Source organism: Amblyomma americanum, chromosome 1 (assembly GCF_052857255.1).
Source record: "Amblyomma americanum isolate KBUSLIRL-KWMA chromosome 1, ASM5285725v1, whole genome shotgun sequence".
NCBI lineage: Eukaryota > Metazoa > Arthropoda > Arachnida > Ixodida > Ixodidae > Amblyomma > Amblyomma americanum.
Genome location: NC_135497.1, coordinates 532,398,984 through 532,415,316, shown reverse-complemented (window position 1 = coordinate 532,415,316; position 16,333 = coordinate 532,398,984). Strand labels below are relative to the sequence as shown.

The 16,333-nt window shown below is 41.3% G+C and overlaps 1 pseudogene; it reads left to right on the top strand.

The window, feature by feature from the left end:
- Window positions 1-5,175: 5,175 nt before the first annotated feature.
- Window positions 5,176-6,983, top strand: LOC144129110 (uncharacterized; annotated as a pseudogene).
- The last annotated feature ends 9,350 nt before the right edge of the window (window positions 6,984-16,333 follow it).

Sequence of the window (16,333 nt, the reverse complement as noted above, 5' to 3'; positions counted from 1 at the left end):
CTATTTATTTATATCCGCTGAATTCGTAAGGTGCGCATTTGAAGTAAAAAAGCTTGTTGCGGCCTATTTAATCTACATCCGCTGAACTCGTAAGGTGCGCGTTTGTTGTAGAAAAAAAGTTTGTTGTGGCCTACTTATTCTGCATCCGCTGAACTCTAAGGTGCGCGTTTTATGTAAAAAAAAGTTTATTGCGGCCTATTTAATTTACATCCGCAAATCTCGTAAGGTGCGCGTTTGGAGTAAAGAAAAGTTTGTTACGGCCTATAATCTACATCCGCTGAACTCATGAGGTGAGCGTTGGAAGTAAAAAAAACTTTTTGCGGCCGATTTAACATTCATCCGCTGAACTCGTAAGGTGCGCGTTTGAAGTGAAAAAAATGTTACTTTCGGCCTATTTATTCTTCATCCCCTGAACTCGTAGGTGCGCGTTTGAAGTTAAAAAAATTTTACGGCCTTTAATCTACATCCGCTGAACTCGTAAGGTGAGCGTTGAAGTAAAAAAAAAGTTTGTTGCGGCGCATTTATTCTACATGCGCTGAACTCGTAAGTTGCGCGTTTGAATAAAAAAGTTTGTTGCGGCATATTTAATCTACATCCGCTGAACTCGTAATGTGCTCGTTTGATGTAAAAAACGTTTGTTGCGACCTATTTAATCAACATCCGCTGAACACGTAAGGTGCGCGTTTGATGTAGGAAAAACGTTTGTTGCGGTCTATATAATCTAAAACCGCTGATCTTGTAAGGTGCGTGTTTGAAGTAAAAAAATATTTGTTGCGGCCTATTTATTCTTAATCCGCTGAAATCGTAAGGTGCGCGTTTGATGTAAAAAAAACGTTTGTTGCGGCCAATTTAATCTATATTCGCTGAATTCTTAAGGTGCGCGTTTGAAGAAAAAAGTTTGTTGCGGCCTATATATTCTCAATCTGCTGAACTCGTGAGGTGCGCGTTTGATGTAAAAGAAACGTTTGTTGCGGCCTATTTATTCTTCATCCGCTGAACTCGTAAGGTGCGCGTTGGAAGTAAAAAATTGTTTGTTGCCTAATATATAATCTACAACCGCTTATCTCGTAAGGAGCGCATTCGAGGTAAAAAAAAGTTTGTTTCAGCCTATTTAATCTACATCCACTGAAATCGTAAGGTGCGCGTTTGAAGTAAAAAAATTGCTTGTGGCAGCCTGTTTATTCTCTATCCGCTGAATTCGTAAGGTGCGCGTTTGAAGTAAAAAAGTTTGTTACGGCCTATAATCTACATCCGCTGAACTCGTTAGGTGAGCGTTGGAAGTAAAAGAACCTTGTTGCGGCCTATTTAATCTTCATCCGCTGAATTCGTAAGGTTCGTGTTTTAAGTAAAAAAATTTGTTGTTGCCTACTTAATCTATATCCGCTGTATTCGTAAGGTGCGCGTTTGAAGTAAAAAAAAGTTTATTGCGGCCTATATAATTTACATCCGCAAATCTCGTAAGGTGCGCGTTTGAAGTAAAAAAAAAGTTGGTTGCGGCCTATTTATTCTTCATTCAATGAACTCGTAAGGTGCGCGTTGAAAGTAAAAAAGTTGTTGTGGCCTATATATTCTTCATTCCCTGACTCGGAAGGTGAGCGTTGTAAGTAAAAAAAATTGTTGCGGCCTTTTTAATTTTCATTCGCTGATCTCCTAAGGTGCGCGTTTGAAGTAAACAAAGTTTGTTGCGGCCTTTTTATTCTACATCTGCTGAACTCGTAAGCTGGCGTTTGAAGTACAAAAATAAGTTTGTTGCGGCCTATAATCTACATCCGCTGAAATCATAAGGTGCGCGTTTGAAGTAAAAAAAAAGTTTGTTGCGGCCTATATAATCTAAAACAGCTGATCTCATAAGGCGCGCGTTTAAAGTAAAAAAAGTTTGTTGTTGCCTATTCAATCTATATCCGCTGATATCATAAGGTGCGCATTTGAAGTAAAAAACGTTTGTTGCAGCCTTTTTAATCTGCATCCGCTGAACTCGTAAGGTGCGCGTTTGAAGTAACAAATTGCTTGTGGCGGCCTGTTTATTCTCTATCCGCTGAATTCGTAAGGTGCGCGTTTGAAGTAAAAAAGTTTGTTACGGCCTATAATCTACATCCGCTGAACTCGTTAGGTGAGCGTTGGAAGTAAAAGATCATTGTTGCGGCCTATTTAATCTTCATCTGCTGAATTCGTAAGGTTCGCGTTTTAAGTAAAAAAGTTTGTTGTTGCCTACTTAATCTATATCCGCTGTATTCGTAAGGTGCGCGTTTGAAGTAAAAAAAATTTTATTGCGGCCTATATAATTTACATCCGCAAATCTCGTAAGGTGCGCGTTTGGAGTAAAGAAAAGTTTGTTACAGCCTATAATCTACATCCGCTGAACTCGTACGGTGCGCTTTTGAAGTAGTAAAAAAATTTGTTGCGGCGTATTTAATCTACTTCCGCGGAACTCTTAAAGTGAGCGTTGGAAGTAAAAAAGTTTGTTGCGGCCTATTTATTCTACATCCACTGATCTCGTAAGTGCGCGTTTGAAGTAAAAACGTTTGTAGCGGCCTATTAAATCTACATCCGCAGAACACCTAAAGTGCGCGTTTGATGTAAAAAAACGTTTGTTGCGGCCTATATAATCTACAACAGCTGATCTCGTAAGGTGCGCGTTTAAAGTAAAAAAAGTTTGTTGCAGACTATTTTGTGTACATCCGCTGAACTCGTAAGGTTAGCATTGGAATTAAAAAAAGTTTGTTGCTGCCTATTTAATATACATTCTCTGAACTCGTAAGGTGCGCGTTTGAAGTAAAAATATGTTTGTTGCGGCCTTTTTATTCTCCATCCGCTGAACTTGTAAGGTGCGCATTTGAAGTAAAAAAAGTTTTTTACGGCCTATAATCTACTTCCGCTGAATTCATAAGGTGCGCGTTTGAAGTAAAAAAATATTGTTGCGGCCCATTTATTCAACATCCGCTGAACTCGTAAGGTGCGCGTTTGATGTAAAAAAAACGTTTGTTGCGGCCTATATAATCTACAACCGACGATCTCGTAAGGTGCGCGTTTGAAGTAAAAAAAAGTTTGTTGCGGCCTATTTAATCTACAACCTCTGAACTCGTAAGGTGCGCGTTTGATGTTAAAAAAACGCTTGTTGCGGCCTATATAATCTACAACCGACGATCTCGTAAGGTGCGCGTTTAAAGTAAAATACGTTTGTTGCGGCCTATTTCATCTATATCCTCTGAACTCGTAAGGTGTGCGTTTCATGTAAAAAAAACGCTTGTGGCGGCCTATATAATCTACAACCGACGATCTCGTAAGGTGCTCGTTTGAAGTAAAAAAAAAAGTTGCGGCCTATTTATTCTACATCTGCTGAACTCGTAAGCTGGCGTTTGAAGTAAAAAAGAAGTTTGTTGCGGCAATAATCTACATCCGCTGAAATCATAAGGTGCGCGTTTGGAGTTAAAAAGATGTTAGTTGCGGCCTATTTATTCTTCATCCGCTGAACTCGTAAGGTGCGCGTTTGAAGTAAAAAAAAGTTTGTTGTTGCCTATTTAATTTATATCCGCTGAATTCGTAAGGTGCGCATTTGAAGTAAAAAAGCTTTTCGCGGCCTATTTAATCTACATCCGCTGAACTCGTAAGGTGCGCGTTTGATGTAGAAAAAACGTTTGTTGCGGCCTATTTAATATACAAGCGCTGAAATCGTAAGGTGCGCGTTTGAAGTAGAAAAAACGTTTGTTGCGGCCTACCAATTTTACATCCGCTGAACTCTAAGGTGCGCGTTTTATGTAAAAAAAAGTTTATTGCGGCTTATTTAATTTACATCCGCAAATCTCGCAAGGTGCGCGTTTGGAGTAAAGAAAAGTTTGTTACGGCCTATAATTTACATCTGCTGAACTCGTAAGGTGCGCGTTTGAAGTAGTAAAAAAATTTGTTGCGGCGTATTTAATCTACTTCCGCTGAACTCTTAAAGCGAGCGTTGGAAGTAAAAAAGTTTGTTGCGGCCTATTTATTCTACATCCACTGATCTCGTAAGTGCGCGTTTGAAGTAAAAAAGTTTGTAGCGGCCTAATAAATCTACATCCGCAGAACACCTAAAGTGCGCGTTTGATGTAAAAAAAACGTTTGTTGCGGCCTATATAATCTACAACAGCTGATCTCGTAAGGTGCTCGTTTAAAGTAAAAAAAGTTTGTTGCAGACCATTTTGTGTACATCCGTTGAACTCGTAAGGTTAGCATTGGAAGTAAAAAAAGTTTGTTGCTGCCTATTTATTATACATTCTCTGAACTCGTAAGGTGCGCGTTTGAAGTAAAAATATGTTTGTTGCGGCCTTTTTAGTCTCCATCCGCTGAACTTGTAAGGTGCGCATTTGAAGTAAAAAAAGTTTTTTACGGCCAATAATCTACTTCCGCTGAATTCATAAGGTGCGCGTTTGAAGTAAAAAAAAGTTTGTTGCGGCCCATTTATTCAACATCCGCTGAACTCGTAAGGTGCGCGTTTGATGTAAAAAAAAACGTTTGTTGCGGCCTATATAATCTACAACCTGCGATCTCGTAAGGTGCGCGATTGATGTAAAAAAAAGTTTGTTGCGGCCTATATAATCTACATCCTCTGAACTCGTAAGGTGCGCGTTTGAAGTAAAAAATTGTTTGTTGCTTCCTATATAATCTACAACCGCTTATCTCGTAAGGAGCGCATTCGAGGTAAAAAAAGTTTGTTTCAGCCTATTTAATCTACATCCACTGAACTCGTAAGGTGCGCGTTTGAAGTAAAAAATTGCTTGTGGCGGCCTGTTTATTCTCTATCCGCTGAATCGTAAGGTGCGCGTTTGAAGTAAAAAAGTTTGTTACGGCCTATAATCTACATCCGCTGAACTCGTTAGGTGAGCGTTGGAAGTAAAAGAACATTGTTGCGGCCTATTTAATCTTCATCCGCTGAATTCGTAAGGTTCGCGTTTTAAGTAAAAAAGTTTGTTGTTGCCTACTTTATCTATATCCGCTGTATTCGTAAGGTGCGCATTTGAAGTAAAAAAAGTTTATTGCGGCCTATATAATTTAGATCCGCAAATCTCGTAAGGTGCGCGTTTGGAGTAAAGAAAAGTTTGTTACGGCCTATAATCTACATCCGCTGAACTCGTAAGGTGCGCGTTTGAAGTAGTAAAAAAATTTGTTGCGGCGTATATAATCTACTTCCGCTGAACTCTTAAAATGAGCGTTGGAAGTAAAAAAGTTTGTTGCGGCCTATTTATTTACATCCACTGATCTCGTAAGTGCGCGTTTGAAGTAAAAAAGTTTGTAGCGGCCTATTAAATCTACATCCGCAGAACACCTAAAGTGCGCGTTTGATGTAAAAAAAAACGTTTGTTGCGGCCTATATAATCTACAACAGCTGATCTCGTAAGGTGCGCGTTTAAAGTAAAAAAAGTTTGTTGCAGACTATTTTGTATACATCCGTTGAACTCGTAAGGTTAGCATTGGAAGTAAAAAAAGTTTGTTGCTGCCTATTTAATATACATTCTCTGAACTCGTAAGGTGCGCGTGGCTGTGCCACGATGCGGTCGCTTACCCCGTTCTGCCTCGCCATGCAGGTGATCGCTCCCCTCTGGATTACCACGCTTTTCCCCGCCCCTCTTGCTGCCTGTCCACCGGACATCTCGCCGGAATGGACGCCCGCTCTCAACCGAACCGATATGTGCCAGCCTTGCGCCATCACCGCTTCGCCCGATCGTGCTCTGACCTCACCAGTGCACTGCACCCTCGACAGACAGTTGGAAACACCATCGCCATCAACATCCTCTCCCGCTCCAGCTTTTAAGCAGCTTCGGCCACCGGCGTCGCTTTGTGGGCTCGGTGGCTGTGCCACGATGCGGTCGCTTAACCCGTTCTGCCTCGCCATGCAGGTTAGTAAGCCATGTTGTCTTTACGCTAAGAAATCTAGTGATTACTTTTTGATACAGCTGCCGAGCCCGCAATGCTGCCTTGCCATTGTTACTGAGTGTTCTGATGTCATTATTTCCTTGCTTTTGTTGTCCGGCGACATAGAGACTAACCCAGCCCTGCCTCACTCGAAACTGTAAGTTACGGAACTTAAAAAATTGTCCGCCGGTCAGTCGACATTAATCGCGGAAGTTACAGACCTCAAAAACCAGTTACTAACAACAGACAACCTTATTCTGATCTAAGCAGGCGCATCAGCGCTCTTGAAGGTCATTACCAAACCATACAGTCACTACGCACAGAGATAGAAGGCCTAAGCACTCACACCACACAGGCAACTCGCCAGCTCTGTGATCTCGAGGATCGCATAGACGAAGCAGAAAACCAATCACGAAGAAACAACCTCATATTCTACAACATTCCGGACCCTGACCCATCTGAAACGTGGGCCGACTCTGAAAAGCTACTAATTCGCCATTGCTCCGAATTTTTGGACATCACCCTCGACCCCAAAACAATAGACCGCACTCACCGTCTTGGGCGCCACGAACCTGATCGCTGCCGTCCGTTAATTGCCAAATTCGCACTTTTCAAAACGAAGGACGAAATTCTAGCTAATGGCCGCAAATTCAAGAACACTGACTACTCCGTCGGTGAAGATTTTTCACGCCGCGTTCGCAATGTGCGCAAACATCTAGTTACATTTGCCAAAAGCAAGGCTAACCGTTTTTCTTTGCGATACAAAACCCTGTTCATCGGTTCCCGACGATATATCTTCGACGAACCATCGCAATCTGTAAAAGAGATACCATAGCGGTTGCTGCGCCGCCAGCCCCCAGCCGCTCATGTACCTACCACCCCCCAGCCTAATCTTTCCTTTTCGGCGATTTTCACAAACATACGTAGTTTTCTTCCGAAACGTGAAATCATCTCCAATCTTGTGTGTTCATCTGCTAGTAACTTGCTGATACTTACCGAAACATGGCTCACTAATGGCATCACCGATACTGAAGTTCTTGCTGACTTACCGAATTTTAACCTTCTTCGCAAAGATCGCACATCCGCTCGAGGTGGAGGCGTTTTCATTGCAGTTAGCAATCAGTTCTCGTGTACAGTTATTAATATTCCATCAGACCTTGAGATAGTATGGCTACTTTGTCGCGCTGCGCCCCAAACCGTACTGCTGGACGTTTGTTATAGAGCGCCAAATACCAACACCGATTTCTCTCGAATTCTTAACGAGGTGATCAGCCAATTAACGAGGAAATACCCAAAAGCGCATATCATTCTTTTTGGAGACTTCAATTTTCCAGAAATCCACTGGCAGACACAGACAGATGTCGGCAACAGGGAAGCGAATGATTTTATCGAGGTCTGCCTAAACTTCAACTTAACTCAAGTGGTATCTGAACCGACCCGCGGTGCAAACATCCTAGATCTAATCCTGACTACCCACCCGGAAGCCCTCTCATCTATCACTTATCTACGCGAAATCAGCGACCATAAAGTAATCCACGCCACATTTGAGTTCCACCCATCACGACGCCAGAATCAAAACAAAACTATTCGCCTCTACGACAAAGGAAACTATGAAGCCTTTAGTCTTGAATTAAACCAATATCTCACAACATTTGAAGCATCTTTTCACGATAATTCAGTAAATGACAATTGGTCCCGTTTTAAGAAAAAGGTTAGCGAACTAACCGATAGATACATCCCCAAAATAAGCTTCCACTCGGACCGCCAGAAACCATGGTATACCAAAACGATAAAAAGACTCGACAATAAAAAGAAGCGCCTTTTCCGTGCGGCAAAATAAAGCAATACGACGAGTGCGCATGGGAAAAATACTATACAGCCGAACGCACCTACCTATCAGAAATTCGCTACGCAAAATACTCTTTCCTTCACAACGACCTCCCCAAATTGTTGACTTCCAATCCCAGAAAGTTTTGGCAGGTCATAAGTGAGCACCCGGCACATACCATCACTCTAACTAAAGAGTCTGGAGAGGAAGCTGATGACATTGAGTGCGCTGACATTTTTAATAACGCCTTTTCATCTGTGTTCACTAATGAAATTCACCCACCAACTGCAACTTTCGCCGTCAATATAGAGTCCAGCATGCCTGCTATCGCGTTTTCTGAAGCCGGCATTACCTCGCTCATTGAACACCTTAAAACTTCATCATCGGCCGGCGTCGACGAAATGAACTCCAAAATACTGCGCAACACTAATAATATTTCTGCAATGTACTTATTGTTATTGTTTTCACAGTCGCTTTCTACAGGTTCCATTCCGGATGACTGGAAAGTGGGAAAGGTCATTCCCGTCTTTAAGTCCGGTAACAAAGATTCTCCTTTAAATTACCGTCCGATATCATTAACCAGCATACCTTGCAAAATCATGGAACACGTCATCTATTCTCAAATCATGGACTTTCTTGACGCTATCAACTTCTTTCATCCCTCACAACACGGGTTTCGCAAGGGTTTGTCATGTGAAACTCAACTGGCCGTCTTTCTTCATGACGTTCACTCTAACCTCGACCTAAATTTACAAACTGACGCTATTTTTCCAGACTTTGCTAAAGCATTTGATAAAGTTCCCCACAGGCGTTTACTGCTAAAACTAACCATGCTAAAACTGCATCCTAACGTCTTATTGTGGATCGAAGAATTCCTTTCTAAGCGCTCCCAGTTTGTTCTCGTTAACAGACAGAGTTCCAACCCTCTTCCAGTAACATCAGGCGTACCCCAAGGTTCTGTACTTGCTCCCCTCCTATTCTTAATCTACATAAACGACTTACCCTCAAACCTGGTTTGCAATGTTCGTCTGTTTGCAGACGACTGCGTTATTTACCACACGATTTCCAACACCTTTGACCAATCACAGCTGCAAAACGACATTGACACAGTGCATGCCTGGTGCTATGACTGGCTAATGTCGCTTAATCCTAATAAATGTAAACTCGTATCTTTTCACCGCCGGCGTAACCCCCATATTTTCTCTTACTCCGTTGCTAACGTTCCACTAGAATCTGTATACTCATACAAGTACCTAGGTGTCACCTTGTGCCAGGATCTCTCCTGGCGCTCTCATGTAACGAACATCGTCGCATCAGCTAACCGGTCATTGGGTTTTTTGAAACGTCACCTACGGCACGCCCCTCAAAGTATTAAACTTCTCGCCTACCAATCACTCATTCGACCAAAACTAGAATACGCATCTGCTATCTGGAGCCCGCAACAAGCATATCTCATCAGTTCACTAGAATCTGTCCAAAATCGCGCCACGAGGTTCATTCATTCTGCCTATTCATACGACATCAGTGTATCGTCACTTAAACGACAATCAGGTTTATCAACTCTTGCCCATCGTCGTCGCATTGCTTCTCTTATTCTGTTTCATAAGTTTTTTTACAGTTCCCTCGGACAACCACCCTACATCACACCGCCCGCTCGCATATCTCATCGCACCGGCCATCCACTGCAAGTGTCATGCCAACGCTCCCGCACCGTCACTTTTTCCGCATCCTTTTTTCTTCGCACTGCTAAAGACTGGAATGGCCTTCCCCACGACGTTGATGCCATCACCTGCCAATCAAGTTTTGTGAACAATTTAAATATGCATTTCATAAATATCATGTAAGCAACCATATTCAACCCATATTTGTACTCCCACCCCTTATGTAACACCCCCAAAGTGGGGTCTTTAAGGTAATAAAGTGAAGTGAAGTGAAGTGAAGTAAAAATATGTTTGTTGCGGCCTTTTTATTCTCCATCCGCTGAACTTGTAAGGTGCGCGTTTGAAGTAAAAAAAAGATTGTTGCGGTCCATTTATTCAACATCCGCTGAACTCGTAAGGTGCGCATTTGATGTAAAAAAAACGTTTGTTGCGGCCTATATAATCTACAACCGACGATCTCGTAAGGTGCGCGTTGAAGTAAAAAAAACTTTGTAGCGGCCTATTTAATCTACATCCTCTGAACTCGTAAGGTGCGCGTTTGATGTTAAAAAAACGCTTGTTGCGGCCTATATAATCTACAACCGACGATCTCGTAAGGTGCGCGTTTAAAGTAAAATACGTTTGTTGCGGCCTATTTCATCTACATCCTCTGAACTCGTAAGGTGTGCGTTTCATGTAAAAAAACGCTTGTGGCTACCTATATAATCTACAACCGACGATCTCGTAAGGTGCTCGTTTGAAGTAAAAAAAAAGTGTGTTGCGGCCTATTTATTCTACATCCTTTGAACTCGTAAGGTGCGCGTTTGATGTAAAAAACGTTTGTTGCGGCCTATTTAATCCACATGCGCTGAACTCATAAGGTGCGCGTTTGAAGTAAAAAAAGTTTGTTGCGGTGTATTTAATCTACATCCGCTCAACTCGTAAGGTGAGCATCGGAAGTAAAAAAAAGTTTGTTGCGGCCTATTTAATCTACATCCGCTGAACACGTAAAGTGCGCGTTTGATGTAAAAAAAAACGTTTGTTGCGGCCTATATAATCTACAACCGACGATCTCGTAAGGTGCGCCTTTGAAGTAAAAAAAAGTTTGTTGTTGCCTATTTAAATTATATCGCTGAATTCGTAAGGTGCGCATTTGAAGTAAAAAAGCTTGTTGCGGCCTACTTATTCTACATCCGCTGAACTCTAAGGTGCGCGTTTTATGTAAAAAAAGTTTATTGTGGCCTATTTAATTTACATCCGCAAATCTCGTAAGGTGCGCGTTTGGAGTAAAGAAAATTTTGTTACGGTCTATAATTTACATCCGCTCAACTCCTAAGGTGCGCTTTTAAAGTGAAATAAATGTTTGTTGCGGCCTATTTATTCTTCATCCGCTGAACTCGTAGTTGCGCGTTTGAAGTTGAAAAAACTTTTACGGCCTTAAATCTACATCCACTGAATTCGTAAGGTGAGCGTTGGAAGTAAAAAAACATTGTTGCGGCCTATGTAATTTTCGTCCGCTAAATTCGTAAGTGCGCGTTTGAAGTAAAATAAAGTTTGTTGTTGCCTATTTTATCTGTATCCGCAGAATTCGTAAGGTGCGCGTTTAAAGTAAAAACGTTTGTTGCGGCCGGTTTAATCTACCTCCACTGAACTCTTAAGCTGCGCGTTTGAAGTAAAAAAGTTTGTTCCGGCCTATTTATTCTACATCCGCTGAACTCGTAAGGTGCGCGTTTGAAGTAGTAAAAAAATTTGTTGCGGCGTATTTATTCTACATCCGCTGAACTCTTAAAGTGAGCGTTTGATGTAAAAAAAAGATTGTTGCGGCCTATATAATCTACGACAGCTGATCTCGTAAGGTGCGCGTTTGATGTAAAAAAACGCTTGTTGCGGCGTATTTAATCTACATCCGCTGAACTCGTAAGGTGAGCGTTAGAAGTAAAAAAAAGTTTGTTGCGGCCTATTTATTCTACATCTGCTGAACTCGTAAGCTGGCGTTTGAAGTAAGAAATAGTTTGTTGTGGCGTATTTAATCTGCATCCGCTGATCTCGTAATGTGCGCCGCTTGAAGTAAAAAAGAAGTTTGTTGCGGCCTATTTATTCTTCATCCCCTGAACTCGTAGGTGCGCGCTTGAAGTTAAAAAAAATTTTTACGGCCTATATAATCTTCATCCGCTGAATTCGTAAGGTGCGCGTTTGAAGTAAAAAAAGTTTGTTGTTGCCTATTTAATTTATATCCGCTGAATTCGTAAGGTGCGCATTTGAAGTACAAAAGCTTTTTGCGGCCTATTTAATCTACATCCGCTGAACTCGTAAGGTGCGCGTTTGATGTAGAAAAAACGTTTGTTGCGGCCCTTTTAATATACAAGCGCTGAACTCGTAAGGTGCGCGTTTGAAGTAGTAAAAACGTTTGTTGCGGCCTACCAATTCTACATCCGCTGAACTCTAAGGTGCGCGTTTTATGTAAAAAAAAGTTTATTGCGGCTTATTTAATTTACATCCGCAAATCTCGTAAGGTGCGCGTTTGGAGTAAAGAAAAGCTTGTTACGGCCTATAATCTACATCCGCTGAACTCGTAAGGTGCGCGTTTGAAGTAGTAAAAAAATTTGTTGCGGCGTATTTAATCTACTTCCGCTGAACTCTTAAAGCGAGCGTTGGAAGTAAAAAAGTTTGTTGCGGCCTATTTATTCTACATCCACTGATCTCGTAAGTGCGCGTTTGAAGTAAAAAAAGTTTGTTGCAGGCTATTTTGTGTACATCCGCTGAACTCGTAAGGTTAGCATTGGAAGTAAAAAAAGTTTGTTGCTGCCTATTTAATATACATTCTCTGAACTCGTAAGGTGCGCGTTTGAAGTAAAAATATGTTTGTTGCGGCCTTTTTATTCTCCATCCGCTGAACTTGTAAGGTGCGCATTTGAAGTAAAAAAAGTTTTTTACGGCCTATAATCTACTTCCGCTGAATTCATAAGGTGCGCGTTTGAAGTAAAAAAAAGTTTGTTGCGGCCCATTTATTCAACATCCGCTGAACTCGTAAGGTGCGCGTTTGATGTAAAAAAAAACGTTTGTTGCGGCCTATGTAATCTACAACCGACAATCTCGTAAGGTGCGCGTTTGAAGTAAAAAAAAGTTTGTTGCGGCCTATTTAATCTACATCCTCTGAACTCGTAAGGTGCGCGTTTGATGTTAAAAAAACGCTTGTTGCGGCCTATATAATCTACAACCGACGATCTCGTAAGGTGCGCGTTTAGAAGTAAAATAAGTTTGTTGCGGCCAATTTCATCTACATCCCCTGAACTCGTAAGGTGCGCGTTTCATTTAAAAAAACGCTTGTTGCGGCCTATATAATCTACAACCGACCATCTCGGAAGGTGACCGTTTGAAGTAAAAAAAAAGTTTGTTGCGGCCTATTTATTCTACATCCTCTGAACTCGTTAGGTGCGCGTTTGAAGTAAAAAAAGTTCGTTGCGGCCTATTTATTCTTCAATCAGAGAACTCGTAAGGTGCGCGTTTGAAGTAAAAAAAAAGTTGGTTGCGGCCTATTTATTCTTCATTCAATGAACTCGTAAGGTGCGCGTTGAAAGTAAAAATTTGTTGTGGCCTATTTATTCTTCATTCCCTGACTCGGAAGGTGAGCGTTGGAAGTAAAAAAAATTGTTGCGGCCTTTTTAATCTTCATTCGCTGATCTCGTAAGGTGCGCGTTTGAAGTAAACAAACTTTGTTGCGGCCTTTTTATTCTACATCTGCTGAACTCGTAAGCTGGCGTTTGAAGTAAAAAATAAGTTTGTTGCGGCCTATAATCTACATCCGCTGAAATCATAAGGTGCGCATTTGGAGTAAAAAAATGTTAGTTGCGGCCTATTTAATCTTCATCCGCTGAACTCGTAGGTGCGCGCTTGAAGTTAAAAAAATTTTTACGGCCTATGTAATCTTCAATCGCTTTAATTCGTAAGGTGCGCGTTTGAAGTAAAAAAAAGTTTGTTGTTGCCTATTTATTTATATCCGCTGAATTCGTAAGGTGCGCATTTGAACTAAAAAGCTTGTTGCGGCCTATTTAATCTACATCCGCTGAACTCGTAAGGTGCGCGTTTGTTGTAGAAAAAAAATATTTGTTGCGGCCTATTTAATATACAAGCGCTGAACTCGTAAGGTGCGCGTTTGAAGTAGAAAAAAGTTTGTTGTGGCCTATTTATTCTGCATCCGCTGAACTCTAAGGTGCGCGTTTTATGTAAAAAAAAGTTTTTTGCGGCCTATTTAATTTACATCCGCAAATCTCGTAAGGTGCACGTTTGTAGTAAAGAAAAGTTTGTTACGCCCTATAATCTACATCCGCTGAACTATTGAGGTGAGCGTTGGAAGTAAAAAACTTTTTGCGGCCGATTTAACATTCATCCGCTGAACTCGTAAGGTGCGCGTTTGAAGTGAAAAAAATGTTACTTTCGGCCTATTTATTCTTCATCCCCTGAACTCGTAGGTGCGCGTTTGAAGTTAAAAAAATTTTACGGCCTTTAATCTACATTCGCTGAACTCGTAAGGTGAGCGTTGAAGTAAAAAAAAACTTTGTTGCTGCGCATTTATTCTACATGCGCTGAACTCGTAAGTTGCGCGTTTGAACAAACAAGTTTGTTGCGGCGTATTTATTCTACATCCGCTGAACTCGTAATGTGCTCGTTTGATGTAAAAAACGTTTGTTGCGACCTATTAATTCAACATCCACTGAACACGTAAGGTGCGCGTTTGATGTAAGAAAAACGTTTGTTGCGGTCTATATAATCTAAAACCGCTGATCTTGTAAGGTGCGTATTTGAAGTAAAAAAATATTTGTTGCGGCCTATTTATTCTTAATCCGCTGATCTCGTAAGGTGCTTGTTGGAAGTACAAAATATTTTTGCGGCCTATTTAATCTTCATCCGCTGAATTTGCAAGGTGCGCGTTGTAAGTAAAAAAACGTTTGTTGCCGCCTGTATATTCTACATCCGCTGAACTCGTAAGGTGCGCGTTTGATGTAAAAAAAAAACGTTTGTTGCGGCCAATTTAATCTATATCCGCTGAATTCATAAGGTGCGCGTTTGAAGTAAAAACGTTTGTTGCGGCCTATTTAATCTCAATCTGCTGAATTCGTGAGGTGCGCGTTTGATGTAAAACAAACGTTTGTTGCGGCCTATTTATTCTTCATCCGCTGAACTCGTAAGGTGCGCGTTGGAAGTAAGAACATTGTTGTGGCCTATTTATTATACATGCGCTGAACTCGTAAGGTGCGCGTTTGAAGTAGAAAAAAGTTTTTTGCGGCCTATTTATTTTACATCCGCTGAACTCTAAGGTGTGCGTTTGATGTAAGAAAAGTTTGGTGTGGCCTATTTGTTCTACATCCGCTGAACTCTATGGTGCGTGTTTGATATAAAAGAAAGTTTGGTGCGGCCTATTTAATCTACAATGCGCTGAACTCGTAAGGTGCGCGTTTGAAGTAAAAAAAAAAGTTTGTTGCGGCCTATATAATCTACAACAGCTGATCTCATAAGGTGCGCGTTTAAAGTAAAAAAATGTTTGTTGCATCCTATTTAATCCACATCCGCTGAACTCGAAAGGTGCGCGTTTGATGTAAAAAAAGCGTTTGTTGCGGCCTATTTAATCTACATGCGCTGGCCTCGTAAGGTGCGCGTTTGAAGTAAAAAGAATGTTTGTTGCATCCTATTTAATCTACATCCGCTGAACACGTAAGGTGCGTGTTTGAAGTAAAAAAATGTTTCTTGCATCCTATTTAATCCACATCCGCTGAACTCGTAAGGTGCGCGTTTGATGTAAAAAACGCTTGTTGCGGCCTATATAATCCACAACCGACGATCTCGTAAGGTGCGCGTTTGAAGTAAAAAAATGGTTGTTGCGGCCTATTTATTCTACATCCGCTAACTCGTAAGGTGCGCGTTAGGTGTAAAAAAACGTTTGTTGCGGCCTATTTATTCTACATGCGCTGAACTCGTAACGTGCGCGTTTGATGTAAAAAATCGCTTGATGCGGCCTATAAAATCTACAACCGACGATCTCGTAAGGTGCGCGTTTGAAGTAAAAAAAAACGTTTGTTGCGGCCTATTTAATCTTCATCCGCTGATCTCGTAAGGTGCGCGTTTGAATTAAAAAAAATTTGTGGCGGCGTATTTATTCTACATATGATTACCTTGTATGTTGCGCGTTTGAAGTAAAAAAAGTGTGTTGCGGCCTATTTATTCTACATCCGCTGAACTCGTAAGGTGAGCGTTGAAGTAAAAAAAACGTTTGTTGCGGCGCATTTATTTTACATCCGCTGAACTCGTAAGTTGCGCGTTTGAATAAAAAAGATTGTTGCGGCGTATTTAATCTACATCCGCTGAACTCGTAATGTGCTCGTTTGATGTAAAAAACGTTTGTTGCGACCTATTTAATCAACATCCGCAGAACACGTAAGGTGCGCGTTTGATGTAAGAAAAACGTTTGTTGCGGTCTATATGATCTAAAACCGCTGATCTTGTAAGGTGCGTGTTTGAAGTAAAAAAATATTTGTTGCGGCCTATTTATTCTTAATCCGCTGATCTCGTAAGGTGCTTGTTGAAAGTACAAAACATTGTTGCGGCCTATTTAATCTTCATCCGCTGAATTTGCAAGGTGCGCGTTGTAAGTAAAAAAACGTTTGTTGCCGCCTATATATTCTACATCCGCTGAACTCGTAAGGTGCGCGTTTGATGTAAAAAAAACGTTTGTTGCGGCCAATTTAATCTATATCCGCTGAATTCATAAGGTGCGCGTTTGAAGTAAAAAAAGTTTGTTGCGGCCTATTTAATCTCAATCTGCTGAACTCGTGAGGTGCGCGTTTGATGTAAGACAAACGTTTGTTGCGGCCTATTTATTCTTCATCCGCTGAACTCGTAAGGTGCGCGTTGGATGTAAGAACATTGTTGTGGCCTATTTAATATACATGCGCTGAACTCGTAAGGTGCGCGTTTGAAGTAGAAAAAA